This window comes from Eptatretus burgeri, chromosome 12, assembly GCF_056783735.1.
Source record: "Eptatretus burgeri isolate ZD-2024b chromosome 12, Ebu_testis_v1, whole genome shotgun sequence".
NCBI classification, from domain to species: domain Eukaryota; kingdom Metazoa; phylum Chordata; class Myxini; order Myxiniformes; family Myxinidae; genus Eptatretus; species Eptatretus burgeri.
Genome location: NC_140972.1, coordinates 68,008,724 through 68,026,204, shown reverse-complemented (window position 1 = coordinate 68,026,204; position 17,481 = coordinate 68,008,724). Strand labels below are relative to the sequence as shown.

The 17,481-nt window shown below is 46.9% G+C and overlaps 1 long non-coding RNA gene across 11 annotated transcripts in view; it reads left to right on the top strand.

Annotated features, from left to right (window-relative positions):
* Positions 1 to 17,481, top strand: part of LOC147015838 (uncharacterized) — a 192,162-nt gene that overhangs the window by 135,656 nt on the left and 39,025 nt on the right. The window contains exon 1 of one of the 11 annotated variants that reach the window (XR_015049883.1): positions 9,559 to 9,592. The exons of the other annotated variants lie outside the window; for them this stretch is intronic. This is a non-coding gene — a long non-coding RNA (uncharacterized LOC147015838). Of the gene's footprint in view, positions 1 to 9,558; positions 9,593 to 17,481 lie in introns of those variants that run through there. 11 annotated transcript variants of the gene reach the window in all.

Sequence of the window (17,481 nt, the reverse complement as noted above, 5' to 3'; positions counted from 1 at the left end):
ATGGCACACCATCAGTCAGTCAATCGATCAGTCAGGCAGTCCATCCATCCATAAACACTTGCAACTTCTCACAAACTACACATATGTTTGCAATGAAACTTAGCCACAACCTTCATCACTCAGTATGTACCAAAGTTTCTTCACGACATTAAAAATATTGGGGTCTAAAGGGTTATATGGTGGAGGGGGTGGGGGCTTGCCCCCAAAATATGTCTTTGCTTTCTTCTCCGGAACGACACATACAATTTTGATGAGACTTGGCCACGACCTTCATCAACCGTGATGTACGACAGTATCAAAGTCTGTTCATGCTTTTTAACAAATCAAAGTTTCAGGAGGTTTACCTGTGTGTGGAGTGGGGGGGGGGGTGGGGGGTTGCTCCTCAAAATAGGTATTTCCCATAACATTGGTTCATTTGGTACATTTTGCTCATTCTGTCCCACGTTGACTTCCTCCTTAGTATCGTTATTCTACGAGGTGAGCACCCAGGGTATTGCCCCAGGCTTCTTTCCCTAAATAAGATCAGTCTGAGTAAAGAAAGCAGCTGATAGACAAAGCTCAGGTATAAAGAAGATGGTGTGTTGGTATGTTGGACAATATGAGATGGCAATAAACTGCTGTCCTGATGAAGGACTGGAGGGAAAACTGAGACTGGACAGGGAGACAATTCTACAGAGAGAGAAAAGTACAAATGCGTAGAAATGAACAGAACGGAATGGGTTATGGGTTAAATGGTTTCAACCTGGGAGTTGGAGGTTGGGTGGGAGGCATGTGGCAGAGGAAGGAGAGTGAAAATTGGGGGGGGGGAGGAAGGCGAAGTTTGAAAGAGCAGCTGGTTGACCCTCTATGCCTTGGTTGACCCCTCCATTGAGCCTCAACTTCTAAATGTCTAAACAATCCTCCAACTTCAAGTTTTCTCTTTTTCATTTCCTGCCATCACAACCACACTGCCATTCCCCATTTCATGTCAAGTCTTAGTTTTACATTTTTCACCAATTCGGAAATTATTTTTGTGGTCTTGAAGACATTTTCAGGTTATCCTTTGGTGTTTTTGAGCAAGGATGATGATGATGTAACATTATGTTAGCATGTGAAAGGCCCAGCTTCTATTGCTCTATTGTTTTTGGAACTTCAAAATCTCATATACAGTACCAACACGGAAGTTAAACTCTTCAAAAAGATTTCCCCTACTTCAACCAAAACATACCCTCATAGTTTGTAACCTAATCAAACAATTCCTCACATTGTAGGTTCAATTAAGGGAGAGGTTGTACTCACTTAGGCTTGGGGAACAAATCATAAGTTGAGTTGAATGCCTCTAAACTTTATTGATCTGTATAAAATGTGTAATAAAAACAATTGCAGTTATTTCATTGGACATACGAGGTATTCATTGCTGAAAATATTAGGGTGGCCTAAAAGTCGCTTTCGTATTCCCCAGTGAAGCATTCCTTCTTAAACTCGTTTAATATACAGGTTTTTAATTGTGCAGTACTTACAATAACTAGAACGGCACGCAGTAGAGCGCATACCTCTGCCAGGCTGAACAGTTTACGATTTGTATCCCACCAATAGGTCGGATCTGGAGCCGGACCTGAACCGAAATCGAATTGGCTTATTCTTGTCACCTAATCAGCTCATCCACCAAGTTTTGTCATAACTCGTCCACAACGTTTTGAGATATCATGATATGTATCGTTTTTGGTCCCATCTCTCAATGGTGAAGACTCAAGAAAATAATTCTCTGATTCGGATCTTCACCAAAATCGAATCCATTCTTCCTTGTCACACACCCAACGTGCCCACCAAGTTTCATCCGAATCTGTCTATAATTTTTTGAGAAATCCTGCTCACAGACAAGCAAACACAGACAGACGTGTAAACATAACCTCCGTCCACCTTTTGTGGCGGAGGTAATGAATCTGTCATTGTATCTGCATGATGGAGCATACACAGATACAATGATTGAATGGTCATTGTAAGTACTGTACAATAAAACCTATATTTTTTTTATAAAAGTGTCAGACCAAATGCTTTACCGGAGAGGAGGAAAGCGACTGTTTGGCCACCGTGTTCAGCCGTTTGAAGAGAAATCATCAAAAGCAATAGAAGTGCTTTCAGGTGAACACAACTCGTGTTGTGCCTCTTTGTTTATCCATCATTAAAGGACATTTTACAGTCCTCGTAAAGCACTCCATGTGTGGAACTCCTGGGGTGCTGCATCCCCTTTCACAATAAACCAAGCTTTGCTATTGTCACTTTCCACAGCTTGAGGTGTCTCCTAATTGCCAACACCCAGAAATAGCCAAGCTCTTTGAATCAGTTTTTCACTTGATTCCTAAAATGTACGTGAGAGAAATAATTAGTGAGGAAATGAGACATTCAGTTAAGCAATTAATATGTGAAAGTGAGGTTTTATTATCCAGCATTCACATTAGTGCCAATAATACATGCACCTGGAATTAAGAGTGTGGCGGGGCAAGATGCCCACCCCAGATACAATCTTGGGTCCTGGTTATATGTTCGATGTCATGACGATTCACAGCACAGCGCTCTCTGGTTGAAGAAGATGGAGCGGGAAATTATTGGGAGGAACAATGCTGCGATGTGCTACGGTGAAACTGGATATCAACCTGGTATACATCGAAGTGTTATCAGAAGATTCCTCTGCAAACATCAGCAAACCAATGGTGTTAAAATATTGACGGATCAGGCCAGATTATATCTGTGGCTTGTTGCAGGTATCATGCAAACCTGTACTAACCTGTTTCATGGTCGGGTTGTCGGCGACTAAACTGGGTCCCCCACCAGGTTTTCTGGTAAGGAATGTGTATGGATATGCACACCCAGTAGAATTAAAAACAAAACCTGTCAAATGGCGGAGGAGCTCCTTGTGAGCCAACGGCCATCCATATCTTGTGCCCAACTGTGTCTGGAGATGTCCTCCTGCAGTAGGGTTGCTTTTTTTTTTTAGGAGGTTGATGGCAGTGTTCACACTCTTATCACCGTAAAACACTTCATTCCGCAAAACCCACATATGCAAAGAAAATTGAAAACCCACTCCGTGGGAGTACCTGCTGTGCTGCTGCCCTTTGCAGGGCAGCTCACTGGATGATGGGATTGGGGCAAAGTCTTCAGGACCCTCATTCCTTGATGATGGGAGGAAAAGCATGGGGTAACATTCCCAGGTCAGATTGTGGGTGTGTGTGGCAGAGTGGTACTGAGGTGTTGTGCACCAGACGGCGGTTTCCTTCGGTTAACCTGAGGCGGTCCCTTCAGGTGGGTGCCTCGAATGTCATCCCTAAGAGAGGATGATCACCCATCTCTGTTATCACCTGAGCTCAAGCATTTGAACATCGGTATTGCAGCACTCTCTGGGGTTCGGACCAGATAGTGGCGAGATCATGGTGGGTGGTTGTACCTATTTTTGTTCTGGGTGCTCTGATGGTTACCATGTCCAAGGAGTCGCTGGAGCTGTGTCCATTAAGCTGACTCCAATGATAATTGAGGTAACATAGGCCAACGAGCGTATTATGAGACGAAGGATTCGTCACTACTTGGGTGTCATTTCCCTGGTCTCTGTCGATGCTCCGACTGAGGCGAGTGCTCTCACCATGAAGGACGCATTCTGTACCACGCTCGAGTCTGTGGTTGATCAGCGCCCCAGGCGAGATACTCTTCGAGTCTTGGGGGTTTCAATGCATCGACTGGCATTGATTGGGATGGTTATGAGACATGTGTTGGTCCCCATGTGTCTGGAACTGTGAACCAGAATAGCACCAAGTTCCTTGACTTTGAAGAAGTCGTGGATTTAGGGTGGCTGGTTCATGGTTTCAGTGCCCACAAGCTCATCGCTGGACTTGGTATTCCAATGCTGGTGGTGTGGCAAAGGAGATTGACCATGTGTTCGTTGATGGTCGCTGGAGGATGATCAAGAACCGCGGGGTCTACCGGAGTGCTCAGTTGCTCAAGACCGACCACAGGCATGTCATAGCAACTCTGAAGTTGCACCTTAAATCCAGAAGAATGGTACCATCCCAGCCTAGGCTGGATGTTGGCAAGCTCAAAAATGAGAGGGTAGCTGAGGAGTTTGCGAACAGGCTGAATGGAGACTTGTGGGTCTGGGTGCTTTGGGGAATCCTGAAGAGTTGCGGAGTGCCTTCAAGACCACCGTCCTTGATGTTGCCGCTGGATGTCTTGGAACTCACAGGAGGGCAAAGAAGAATTTTGTGTCTCAAGAGACACTGGATACCATTGATCAGTGTTGCAGGGCAAGGCTTAATGGCAGAGCTGAGCTCTTCAGGGAGTTGAGGTATAAAACTGTATTTCTGCTGAGGGAGGACAAGGAGGCCTCTGTGCGAAGAATCTGTGAGGGGGTAGAGCATCACCTGTGGTAAAGTGATTCTCATCTTGCTTACATGGGAATTTGCACATTGTGTTCTTCCAAGCCCATCCCTGGGTGCATTGCAGTCAGAGCAGAGGGTGGTGGGCTCTTCACAGAAGAGTCCGAAGTGAAAGCCCACTGGGCCAGTTACTTTGAGCTGATGTCCCAGGCTGACCCATCAGCTGTGGAGTTTGAAGTCAGAAATGTTACTATCCCTATTCCTGACCTTCCAATCAGCCGTGATCCACCTTTGTTTGTGAAAAACAAGCTGCGATGAACAGGTTGAAATGGTGTAAATCTCCTGGGATCTGTGGCATCCATGCTGAACTTCTCAAGGCTGGTGGAAATGCTGTACTCATGTCATTGCATGCAGTTCTTTGCTCTGCCTGGAACACAGGCATCATCCCAACTGACTAGAAGACCGGCCTTGTTGTCCTTCTCTGGAAAGGGAAGGATGATCGCCAGGATTGCAACAACTACCGAGGGGTGACGCTGTTCTCAGTGCCAGGTACATTCTTTGCTCAGATAATTCTTGACAGGATTTCGCTACCGTCTACTTGAGCACCAGTGCTCAGAGCAGTCAGGCTTTACAACAAAGAGGTCAACATGACTATATCCTTCCTCTTCAGGTCCTCAACGAATGCAGATGAGAGTGTCAGCAGTGGCTGCTTGCAGTCTATGTTGATCTCTGCAAAGCGTTTGATTCAGTGAATTGCGATGCCCTCTGGAGGATTCTTGGTCTTCATGGGGTGCCAGAAAAACTGATGAATCTGATGTTTGAATGATACTCTGGTACTGAGAGTGCTGTAAGATGTGGTGATACCATCTCTCACTTATTTCCAGTTGTTACTGGAGTTCATCAGGGGTGTGTACTGGCCCCAACACTTTTCAGCACTTGGATGGACTGGATTCTGTGGAGGATGTCGGACAGATGAAGCTGCGGTGCATCATTTGGGAATGTCAAGATCGCTGACAGTGATTCCACAGATGATACAGGCATCTTTGCAAAGACTGGATATCGTTTTGGAAGCCTTCGAGGTGCTGAATGAGGAGTTGGAGCTGCTGAGATTACGGGTTCCTGGGTCAAAAGTAAGATCCAGGCTTTCAATGACATCTTGGATGCTGCTGTCTTGGCTGTATCTGTTTTTGGTGAGGATGTTGAAGTCACAGAGAGATTCGCTCATCTTGGCAGTGATATTCATGTCCCTGCTGGCTGTGAGCCAGAGGTCAGTGTATGTCTGGGTCAGGCCTAGGCAGTCAAGGATCCACTGGATCATGGGGTGTGGCACTGTCGGTACCTGTGCAGGAGGATGAAAGTCCGAGTCTTCAGGTCCTTGGTGCTTACAATCTTGCTCTGCAGATGAGATTTGGACTCTGACCAGAGATCTGAAATGGAGACTTAATTTCTTTGGTGCCAGGTCTCTTTGGAGAATCCTTGGCTATTGCTGGTCGGACTTTCTGTCGAACGAGCTGTTGCTGAGAGAGACTGAAATAAGATTTATTACCTGCATAGTCCATGAGCATCAGCTGCGGCTGTATGGACATGTGGCTCATTTTCTTGATGCTGATCCTGCTCAACAGATTCTCTCAGCAAGGGAGTCTCATGACTGGAGGAGGCCAATGGGCCGGCCACGTGCCTCATGGTTGCAACAGGTTGATCAGCATGTCAAGAAGATGGGGATGGGCCAAGTATCTGCCTGGGGGATGGCCAGACGGAGGCCCCTGGAGTACCGCCGTAAGTGGATGCAGCAATGCGCTGCTCTAACACATGCTCCCATACCTGACCTGACAAAACAGGCCTCAGTGTAGATGTCCCAGGTTGCCCTCTAACAGAAAAGATACAGCTCTGATCATAAGGCTTGTCAGTCATATTTATTTTGCCACAAGCACAGAGTTGTATGAATGGAATCTCCCTCGGTGGTTTTCTAAAAGAACTGTTCAGAACCAGCTTCATGCTGAAAGTTACAAAGCCAGGAGATTGATAAGTCCTCTTTTTATCCCAGACCAAACAGCGGTCCACTTGGCATTGTGTCGGGCACATCATCACTGAAACCAAACAACCTGGAGGAAGATCCATTGGTCTGATGAGAGCCAATTTCTCCTTCTGGTGACAGTAGAACTCGAAATTGATGGCAACCGAACACAGCCTGTACACCCAAGAACATTTTAGAGTCCATCCCGTTTGTGGTGGATCCATTATAATACGGGACTGCCTGTTATGATTACAAACTTGACATGCTGTAGTTCCTGTATTGAGTAACCTGACAGTCAAAAAGTATCATTCATCGAAACATTTTGGATCATGTTTCACATTTTAACAACCACTCACTTCTAACAAGACCTGTATTCATGGATGACAAAGCCAAATCCCTCCGTTCTTATACAGTTATCAACTTCTTGTGAAACAATCCCATCACAACATTGTCCTGGCCAGCAAGGTGTCCTGATTTAAATCTAATAAAGCATGTTTGGGAAATTTTGTGGCTAAATTTAAGAAAATGGACCCACACGTGTATACTCCAGCACAGTTGGAAGTTGATTTGCACCAGGAATGGCAGGCTGGCAGGATGGCCAAGATTAGAGGGATGTGCACACCCCTCTAAGCTGTCTCACCTGGGTTTGAATCTCAACACAGCAATAAACCGTCATCCTGTTGTTTCACAGGTAAGGTGATTAATCAATATGTGCGCCGTCACTCGGATGGATATCAAACGAGGTGTCCCGTATTCTGGCATTAGATGGTGGACGTTTAAGATTCCATGATGTCCTTCGTGAAGAATAGGCAAGCTATCGTCGACACCATGAACATTCCAAATTCCTGGCATAACCAGCAGAGGGCACTGTATCAGTGGCACAGCCTCACCCTCAGCCAATGATGCTACCCCACGGCCTTGTGCTGCATACGAAAGACGAAGAACCAGGAATGGCAACAACTCCAGGCATTGGATAATTTATCTCCAGCGGCTTCTTTTGGGATGAGAAGGAAGGTTGTAGCAGTGTTGTTCTCATGGTGCTTACACACAATCATTAATTATTGACCTTTTGAGATAGTCACTCCATTGTGACATTATTGTATGTCATCATTGACTGGTCTTAAGCCCGACATGATATCACAGGGTGTTTCCAGCAGCCCCATTCCAAAATCAGCATGTTTTTTTTTGCTGTAAAACATTGCCATTACAGACATCCTCATTTTGTCATATGAATTAACAAAACCTCTGAGTTATTGCTGGGATTGAGGAAAACGCAGCCTGTGCTTACCTCTCCTCCATGTGTATCTCAGCATCTCAAAGACCATTCCTGTTGGTGAGATTCTACTACTTATAAGTAGTATAATGGCCCAAGTCTATAAAAATAATGACCTGCCTAACGCCGAACAGAAAAGAGAATGGATGTTTTAGCGTGGGGGGCAGCTCATTATTCTGTGAGCCTCGATGTATTTCAATCATCTCTTGAATCCCACACTCCTCCACCCAAGAAGGGTGTGTGAGTGAAGTAACTCCATATCGGTTTGTATGCGTTGTTATCGGCCCTGTTGCAACAATTTACCTCGAAGAACAACTTTGATTCCTGAGTATACATTGCCAATTTAGTCCGACAGGATGGTGCAGAGGTGGTGCTTTTACTTTTGAGTTGTCGTCTGGATTCGATTCGTGACTTCAAGATTTACAAGAAGCATCGTCCCTCAAATGGATGCTAAGCTGGGGGTGTCTGCTGTTAGGTGGAACATTACATTATTTTCTGACATAAGCAGTTGACAGATGATGCGAGGATATTGTAGCTGCTAAATGTTTAAACAATGCTACGTTTGAGAGCCCCTTCCACTGTGAAAGTGGCACATGCTAAGACGTTGCTTTGACAGGACACTTCATATGCTGAATACATTCTCAGCTCAACTAAACGACTCCTGAACAACAAAGTCGGAATCTTCATCCATCTTGGAATCCGAGTGACACTACTCATTGCTTTTCATATTTTTCAAATACCGAACATCTCTAACAAAGGCGGTCATTGCATCAGAAAACATTCGACTTGATGTTTAACACATTTGTTATTTAAAGATGTGGTTGATGCATTGTGCTGGGTGTGGGGTGGCACGATTGTAAGAAGACTGAGCTGGCATCTCAGATGTAGTGCGTTGAGATTCTATTAAGGCAGCGAGCAATAGTAAGGGTGTGGATTCCAGCTGGTCCTGAGATAATCAGATTGTTGGTAATACCCAACTGGCTAATTAATGACTTGGGAGAGGTAATCAGAAAGCTTCACCTGGAATGATCTACATGTACTGTGGTTCCAGTATACAAACAATGGTCGACTCTTGGCACCCCCAGGGCAGCTGAGAATAAGTATGGAGATGGCAGTGGATCAAAATGAGTTTCCTTCGAAGGGACTTCAGTGCAGGAGGAGGCCACTCGGCCTCTCAAGCCTGCACAATGGTTGTTTGTCCCTGCCCTTTCCGTTTTTTAATGCTGAGCATCAAGCGAGGAAGCAGCACGTACCATTTTTGAAGTCCTTGGTATGACTCGGCCGGGGTTCAAACCGCCAACCAACCATTCAGAGCAAACGCTCCAACCATTAAGACACCAGGTCTAGCAAATACTGCCTGGTGAAAAAAAATATCTCTCTCGACGAATAATAGAAAAATATATCAAAAAAAAAAATCTGTTTCTGATCTTAAACCTGTGGAATGTACACATATTCCTGCAGCTTTGTTACATTAAGCATTGCCAATTAAGGTGTATCCAGAACTCAGAGTTGGTGAAGCATCAGATCTCCGTCGTGTGTTCTCCTACAAGGTCACTTGCAAGGTGTACTTGTTGCTGGTATGAGATTAAAAAGTTTGACTTTTGAAGATTTACAATAGCGAACTGAATATTATGTGCTGGGATACGTGCAGGTTCCGTGATACATTTGCAAGCGTGTACAAGCAGGCAACATTGAGAACCTGAATTGTCTGAAAACACTGTTTTCAGTTTTTGTTTTGTTTTTTCAGCAAGTTGTTTTTTTAATGGGATAATTAAGACTAAACTGATGTGTGAAAGCACATTTAATTAAATAATTGGGACTCAGGACAGAAGGTTCAGTCGTTTGACACAAAATGTGTCATCAAGTGCATACATTGTTTAATTCGGTTAGCACGTTAAGCTGATTATGAGTCGTCTTCCCATTGGCTCTTAGATTCCATGAAGAGAAAATGGATCAAAACAGGTATTCCCTCTTCACTTCGTATCTTTCCTTAAGTGCTATGACATTGATCTCAGGAGTCGGTGCTTTGCTTTTTGCAGTTTTAGTGCCATATGAAGGACTTTGCACATTGGTTGGCCTAATGGTCATGCAAAAATTACTTTGGCAAAAAAAACACTTACCATAACATTTAAACCTGTATGCTGAACCTTTCAATGGTTTCCATAAGGCCCCTTGCTTATTCGTCTCCTTCCGGTTTCACTGGAGGGGACTACAGGTTTGCTCTGTCCATCTGTCCATCCATCTGTCCATCCGTCCCACCTGTGGTTTTTTTTTCAAACTTTTTTTTCCCATACCCTTTAACATATTCAATTGAAACTTGGTACATATCTTTATTATGATAAGTTGCAGAGCAAGTTCGAGTTTCAGGGAGTTTCGTCAATATTTCACAGAGTTATGCCCTTTTTAAACATAGAAAATATCAGATCGGTAGAAGACATGTATTGCAAAGCAATTGTCCCTCTTGTTCATGATTAAATTCTACAATCACCAAATTATAACCAGTAACCTTCATACAAAGGGTGGAATTTGTTCCGTAAGACCAAGGTAAGACTTTCATGTGATATCTGTAATCTTCTTCGTTCATATGCAGCACAAGGCTACGTGGTAGCATCATTGGCTGAGGGTATGGCTGTGACGTTGATGCAATGCCCTCTGCTGGTTAGAGCAGGAATTTGTAATTTGGCCATGTTGCAGGCGATAGCTCGCCTACTCTTTGTGAAGGACACTATGGCATCTTCAACATCCACCAACTAATGTTGGCAAACGGGTCACCCAGTTTAACGTGTATCTGACTGACAGCGCACTTACTGATGAACCACTCTGTGTGTGAAACACCAGAATGAGAGTTTATAGCTGGGTCGGGATTCCAACCCAGAATGGACAGCTGAGAGGGGAGGATGCGTACCTCTAGATCATCCTGTCAGTCCATATCTGCAATGATGATGCATTTAAAAATTGTCAATTCAGCACAAGAACCTACTTTCATCGTTGTCATCTCTGAATTCATTTGTGTTGAAATACCAAATTATCCATTCATAATGATTGATCTACCTTCATTATCATTGATTGATCATTAAAGATTGATCCACCTTCATTTTGGTTTAGTTTGCGAGGGGATCAAGGGAATCACACTAATTATTATTGGGTGAGCTTGCAACTTATTGGCTAAAAAGTGCCTAATCCTGTTCAATGTTTAATATCGATTAAAATTAGATGTATAATGTTCTTCTCAATGTGTCAGGTCAGGTTCGATCTGTGACCTGCTACAGGTGCCATGTAAACCTGTACTAACCTGTTCCATGGTCGGGTTGTCGGCGACTAAACCGTCTCCCCCACCAGGTTTTCTGGTGAGGAGGGTGTTTGGATATGGACACCCAGCAGGATTAAAAACAAAACCTGTCAAAGGGCGGAGGAGCTCCTTGTGAGCCAACGGCCATCCATATCTAGTGCCCAACTGTGTCTGCGGACGTCCTCCTGCAGTTGGGTCACTTCTTATTAGGAGGTTGGTGGAAGGATTTGCACTCCGGCCACCGTAAAACCCTTCATTCCGCAAAACGCAAAAACGCAAAAAAATCTGAAAACCCACTCCGTGGGAGTACCTCCTGTGCAGCTTCCCTTCGCAGGGCAGCTCACCGGATGACGGGATTGGGGCAAAGCCTTCGGGACCCCCAATCTTTGATAGGAGGGAAACCACGGGGTAACATCCCTGGGTCAGATTGCGGGAGAGTGTGTCGGAGTGGTGCTGAGGTGTCGTCCACCAGACGGCGGTCTCCTTGGGTTAACCTGAGGCGGTCCCTTCGGGTGGGTGCCTGGAATGTCCTATCCCTAAGAGAGGATGTTCACCTGTCTCTGTTATCATCTGAGCTCAAGCATTTGAACATCGGTATTGCAGCACTCTCTGGGGTTCGGACCAGATAGTGGCGAGATCATGGTGGGTGGTTGTACCTATTTTTGTTCTGGGTGCTCTGATGGTTACCATGTCCAAGGAGTTGCTGGAGCTGTGTCCATTAAGCTGACTCCAATGATAATTGAGGTAACATAGGCCAACGAGCGTATTATGAGATGAAGGATTCGTCACTACTTGGGTGTCATTTCCCTGGTCTCTGTAGATGCTCCGACTGAGGAGAGTGATCTCACCATGAAGGACGCATTCTGTACCACGCTCGAGTCTGTGGTTGATCAGTGCCCCAGGCGAGATACTCTTCGAGTCTTGGGGGTTTCAATGCATCGACTGGAACTGATAGGGACGGTTATGAGGTGTGTGTTGGTCCCCATGGGTCAGGAACTATGAACCAGAATGGCACTGGATACCATTGACCAGAGTCGCAGGGCCAGGCTGAATGGCAGAGCTGAGCTGTTCAGGGAGCTGAGGCGTAAAACTGTACGTGCACTGAGGGTGGACAAGGAGGGGTATGTGCGAGGAATCTGTGAGGGGGTAGAGCATCACCTGTGGACAGGTGATTCTCGTCCCGCTTACAGGGGAATTCGCGCATTACGTTCATCCAAGCCCATCCCTCGGAGCACTACAGTTCGAGCAGAGAGTGGTAGGCTCTTGACAGAGGAGTCTGAAGTGAAGGCCCGCTGGGCCGGTTACTTTGAGCGGTTGTACCAGGCTGATCCCCCAACTGTCGAGTTGGACGTCAAGGGTGTTACAATCCCTGTTGCTGACCCTTGAATCAACTGTGGTCCACCTACGCTTGTGGAAACACGGGCTGCGGTGAACCAGTTGAAACGGGGCAAAGCTCCAGGGATCTGTGGCATCCATGCCGAACTTCTCAAGGCTGGTGGAAATGCTGCACTCGTGTCGTTGCATGCAGTTTTGTGCTCTGCCTGGAACACAGGCATCATCCCAACTGACTGGAAGAGGGGCCTTGTTGTCCCTCTCTGGAAAGGGAAGGGTGATCGCCAAGACTGCAACAACTACCGAGGGGTGACGCTGCTCTCGGTGCCGGGCAAGGTCTTTGCTCGGATAATTCTCGATAGGGTTCGCCACCATCTGCTTGAGCACCAGCGTCCAGAGCAGTCAGGCTTTACACCAAAGAGGTCAACGATTGACCGTATCCTTGCACTTCGTGTCCTCACCGAACGCAGACGAGAGTTTCGGCAAGGGCTGCTTGCAGCCTATGTTGATCTCTGTAAAGCGTTCGATTCAGTGAATCGGGATGTCCTCTGGAGGATTCTTGGTCTTCGTGGGGTGCCACCAAAACTGATCGATCTGATGTCTGAACTCTACTCTGGTACTGAGAGTGCTGTGAAGTGTGGTGGTACCATCTCTGACTTATTTCCAGTTGTTACTGGAGTTCGTCAGGGATGTGTACTTGCCCCCACACTTTTCAGCACTTGTATGGACTGGATTCTAGGGAGGATGTCGGAGAGATCAAGTTGCGGTGCGTCATTTGGGAATGTCAAGATCTTGGACCTTGACTTTGCAGATGATGCAGTCATCTTTGCGGAGACTTTAGACATCCTCTTGGGGGCCCTTGAGGTGCTGAATGAGGAGTCGGAGCCGTTGGGATTACGGGTTTCTTGGGTCAAAACTAAGATCCAGGCTTTCGGTGACATCTTGGATGCTGCTGTCCTGTCTGTGTCTGTTTGTGGTGAGGATGTTGAGGTCGTGGAGAGATTCACTTACCTTGGCAGTGATATTCATGTCTCTGCTGGCTGCGAGTCAGAGGTCAATAGACGTTTGGGTCGGGCCTGGGGAGTCATGGATTCACTGGATCATGGGGTGTGGCGCTGCCGGTACCTGTGCGGGAGGACGAAAGTCCGAGTCTTCAGGTCCTTGGTACTTCCAGTCTTGCTCTATGGGTGCGAGACTTGGACTCTGACCAAGGATCTGAGACGGAGACTTAATTCCTTTGGTACCAGGTCTCTTCGGAGAATCCTTGGCTATCGCTGGTCGGATTTTGTGTCCAACGAGCGGTTGCTGAGAGAGACTCGGATGAGATTTGTTACCTGCATAGTCCGTGAGCGTCAGTTGCGGCTGTATGGACATGTGGCTCGTTTTCCTGACTCTCATCCTGCTCACCAGATTCTCTCAGCGAGGGAGTCTCATGAGTGGAGGAGGCCAGTGGGTCGACCACGTGCCTCATGGTTGCAACAGGTTGACCATCATCTCAAGGAGATGGGGATGGGCCTGGCATCTGCCTGGGGGATGGCCAGACGGAGGCCCCTGGAGTACCGGCGGAAAGTGGACGCAGCGACGTGCTGTTCTGGCACATGCTCCCATACCTGACCTTCTCAATGTGTCAGGCCAAGCCACATTAGATCTGTGACTTGCTCCAGGTACCAAGTAAACCTGTACTAACCTGTTCCATGGTCGGGTTGTCAGCGCCAAAACCTTCTACCCCACCAGGTTTTCTGGTGAGGAGGGTGTATGATATGGACACCAAGCAGGATTAAAAACAAAATCTTGCAAAGGGCGGAGGAGCTCATTGTGAGCCAATGGCCATCATCCATATCTAGTGCCCAACTGTGTCTGCGGACATCCTCCTGCACTTGGCTTACTTTTTTTAGGAGGTCGGTGGAAGGATTTGCACTCCAGCCACCATAAACCTTCACTCCGCAAAACCCACAAATGTAAGGAAATCTGAAAACCCACTCCATGGGAGTTCCTCCTGTGCTGCTGTCCTCCACAGGGCAGCTGACCAGATGAAGGGATTGGGGCAAAGCTTTCAGGATCCCAATTCTTTGATGATAGGAGGAAAACCATGGGGAAAACCTTCAGGGTCAGATTGTGGAGGTGTGTGGCAGAGTGGTGCTGAGGTGTCGTCCACCAGACAGCGGTCTCCTTGGGTTAACCTGAGGCAGTCCCTTTGGGTCGGTGCCTGGAATGTCCTATCTCAAAGAGAGGATGATCACCTGTCTCAAGTGTTTGAACATCGGTATTGCAGCACTCTCTGGGGTTCAGAGACTAGATATTGGCGAGATAATGGTGGGTGGTTACACTTACAATTGGTCTGGTCGCTCTGATGGTTACCATGCCCAAGAAGTTGCTGTATCCGTGTCCAATAAGCTGACTCCAATGATAATTGAGGTAACACTGGTCAACGAGTGCATGATGAGACTCAGGATTTGTCACTCCTTGGGTGTCGTTTCCCTGGTCTCTGTATATGCTCCGACTCACGTGAGTGATCTTAACATGAAGGACGCATTCCATGCCATGCTCAATTTTGTCGTTGATCAGTGCCCCAGGCAAGATACTCTTCGAGTATTGGGGAATTTGAATGTATTGATAGGGATGGTTATGAGACATATGTTGGGCCCCATGGGTCTGGAACTGTGAACCAGAATAGCACTAAATTCCTTGACTTTACAAGAAGTCATGGACTTTGGGTGGTTGGTTCATGGTTTCAGCACCCACAGGCTCATCGCTGGACTTGGGATTCCAACACTGGTGGTGCGGAAAAGGAGATTGACCATGTGCTCCCTGATGGTCGCTGGAGGATGATCCAGAACTGCAGGGTTGACTGGAGTGCTCAGTTGTTCAATACCGACCACAGTCTTGTGGTAGCAACTCTGAAGTTTCAGCTTAAATCTGAGAGAATGGTACCATCCCAGCCTTGGCTGGACTTTGGCTCACTCAAGGATGAGAGGGTAGCCCAAGAGTATGCAAACAGGCTGAGTGGGGATTTGAGGGGTCTGGGTGCTTTGGGGAATCCTGAAGAGTTGTGGAGTGTCTTCAAGACTACCATCTTTGATGTTTCCAGTGAATGTCTTGGAACTCACCGTAGGACGAAGAAAAATTTTGTCTTTCAAGGGACACTGTATACCAGTGACCAGAGTTACAGGGCCAGGCTTAATTTCAGAGCTGAACTGTTCAGGGAGCTGAGGAGTGAAACTGTACATTCGCTAAGGGTGGAAAAGGAGACTGATGTGCGATGAATCTGTGATGAGATAGAGCGTCACCTGTGGTCAAGTGATCTCTTCCTGCTTGCAGGAGAATTCGCACATTGCATTCCTCCAAGCCCATTCCTCGGTGTACTGCAGTTAGAGCGGATGGTAATGGGCTCTTGACAGAGAAGTCTGAAGTGAAGGCCCGCTGGGCCGGTTACTTTGAGCGGCTGTCCCAGCCTGATCCACCAGCTGTCGAGTTGGATATCAGGGGTGTTACTATCTCTATTGCTGACCCTCCAATAAACTGTGATCCACCTTCATTCGTGGAAGCACAGGCTGTGGTGAACTGATTGAAATGGGATAATGCTCCTGGGATCTGTGGCATCCATGCTGAACTTCTCAAGGCTGGGTGAAATGCTATATTTGTGTTGTTGCATGCAGTTCTGTGCTCTGCCTCGAGCACAGGCATCATCCCAACTGACTGGAAGAAGGGCCTTGTTGTCCCTCTCTGGAAAGGGAAGAGTGATCACCAAGACTGCAACAAGTACAGAGGGGTAATGCTGCTCTCGGTGCTGGGCAAGTTCTTTGCTCAGATAATTATTGAAAGGGTTCACCACCATCTGCCATGCTCTTCAGGATCTAGATCAGCATCACCAGCATCTAGATAAGCACCATCTTATGCTTAAGCACCAGCATCTTAAGCACCAGCATCTTAAGCACCAGCATCTAGATCAGTCAGGTTTTACACCAAGTAGGTCAACGATTGACCGTATCCTTGCTCTTCAGGTCCTCACTGAACGCAGGCAAGAGTTTGGGCATGGCTGCTTGCAGCCTATGTTGATCCCTGTAAAATGTTTCATTCAGTGAATCGGGATGACCTCTGTGGGATTCTTGGTCTTCATGGGGTGCCACCAAAACTGATCAATCTGATGTCTGAACTCTACTCTGGGACTGAGAGTGCTGTGGGGTGTGGTGATGCCATCTCCAATTCATTTCCAGTTGTTACTGGAGTTCATCAGGGGTGTGTACTGGCCCCCACATTTTTCAATGCTTGTATGCACTGGATTCTGGGGAGGATGTCGGAGAGATAAAGCTGCGGGGTAGCATTTGGGAATGTCAAGATATCTGTCATTGATTTCGCAGATGATGCCGTCCTCTTTGCAGAGACTCTGGATATCCTTTTGGGGACCCTTGATGTGCTGAATGAGGAGTCAGAGCCACTGGGATTATGGGTTTCCTAGGTCAAAACAAATTTCCAGGCTTTCAATTACATCTTGGATGCTGCTATCTTGTCTGTACTTGTTTGTGGTGTCACTTGATGAGTGACACATGTTTCAATTACCCATGTTGGGGTCACAGAGAGATTCACTTACCTTGGCAGTGATATTCATATCTCTGCTGGCTGTGAGCCAGAGGTCAATAGACGTCTGGGTCGGGACTGTGCAGTCATGGATTCACTGGATCATGGGGTGTGACACTGTTGGTATCTGTGCAAGAGCACGAAAGTTCGAGTCTTCAGGTCCTTGATGCTTCCAGTCTTACTCTATGAATGTGAGACTTGGACTCTGACCAGGGATTTGAGATGGAGACTTAACTCCTTCGGTACCAGGTCTCTTTGGAGAATCTTTTGGCTGTCGCTGGTTGGACTTTGAGTCCAACGAGAGGTTGCTGAGAGGGACTCCGATGAGATTTCTTACCTACATAGTCCGTGAGCACCAGCTGCAGCTGTCTGGACATGTGGTTTGTTTTCCTAACACTGATCCTGCTCACCAGATTCTCTCAGCGAAGGAGCCTTGTGAGTGGAGGAGACCAATGGGCCGACCACATGCCTCATGGTTGCAGCAGGTTCATCAGCATCTCAAGGAGATGGGGATGGGCCAGGCATCTGCCTGGGGGATGGCCAGACGGAGGTTCCTGGAGTGTCAGCGGAAAGTGGACGCAGCGACGTGCTGCTCCGGCGCATGCTCCTATATCTGTCCTGACCTGACCTGACCTGCTCTATGAAATGTCTGGTC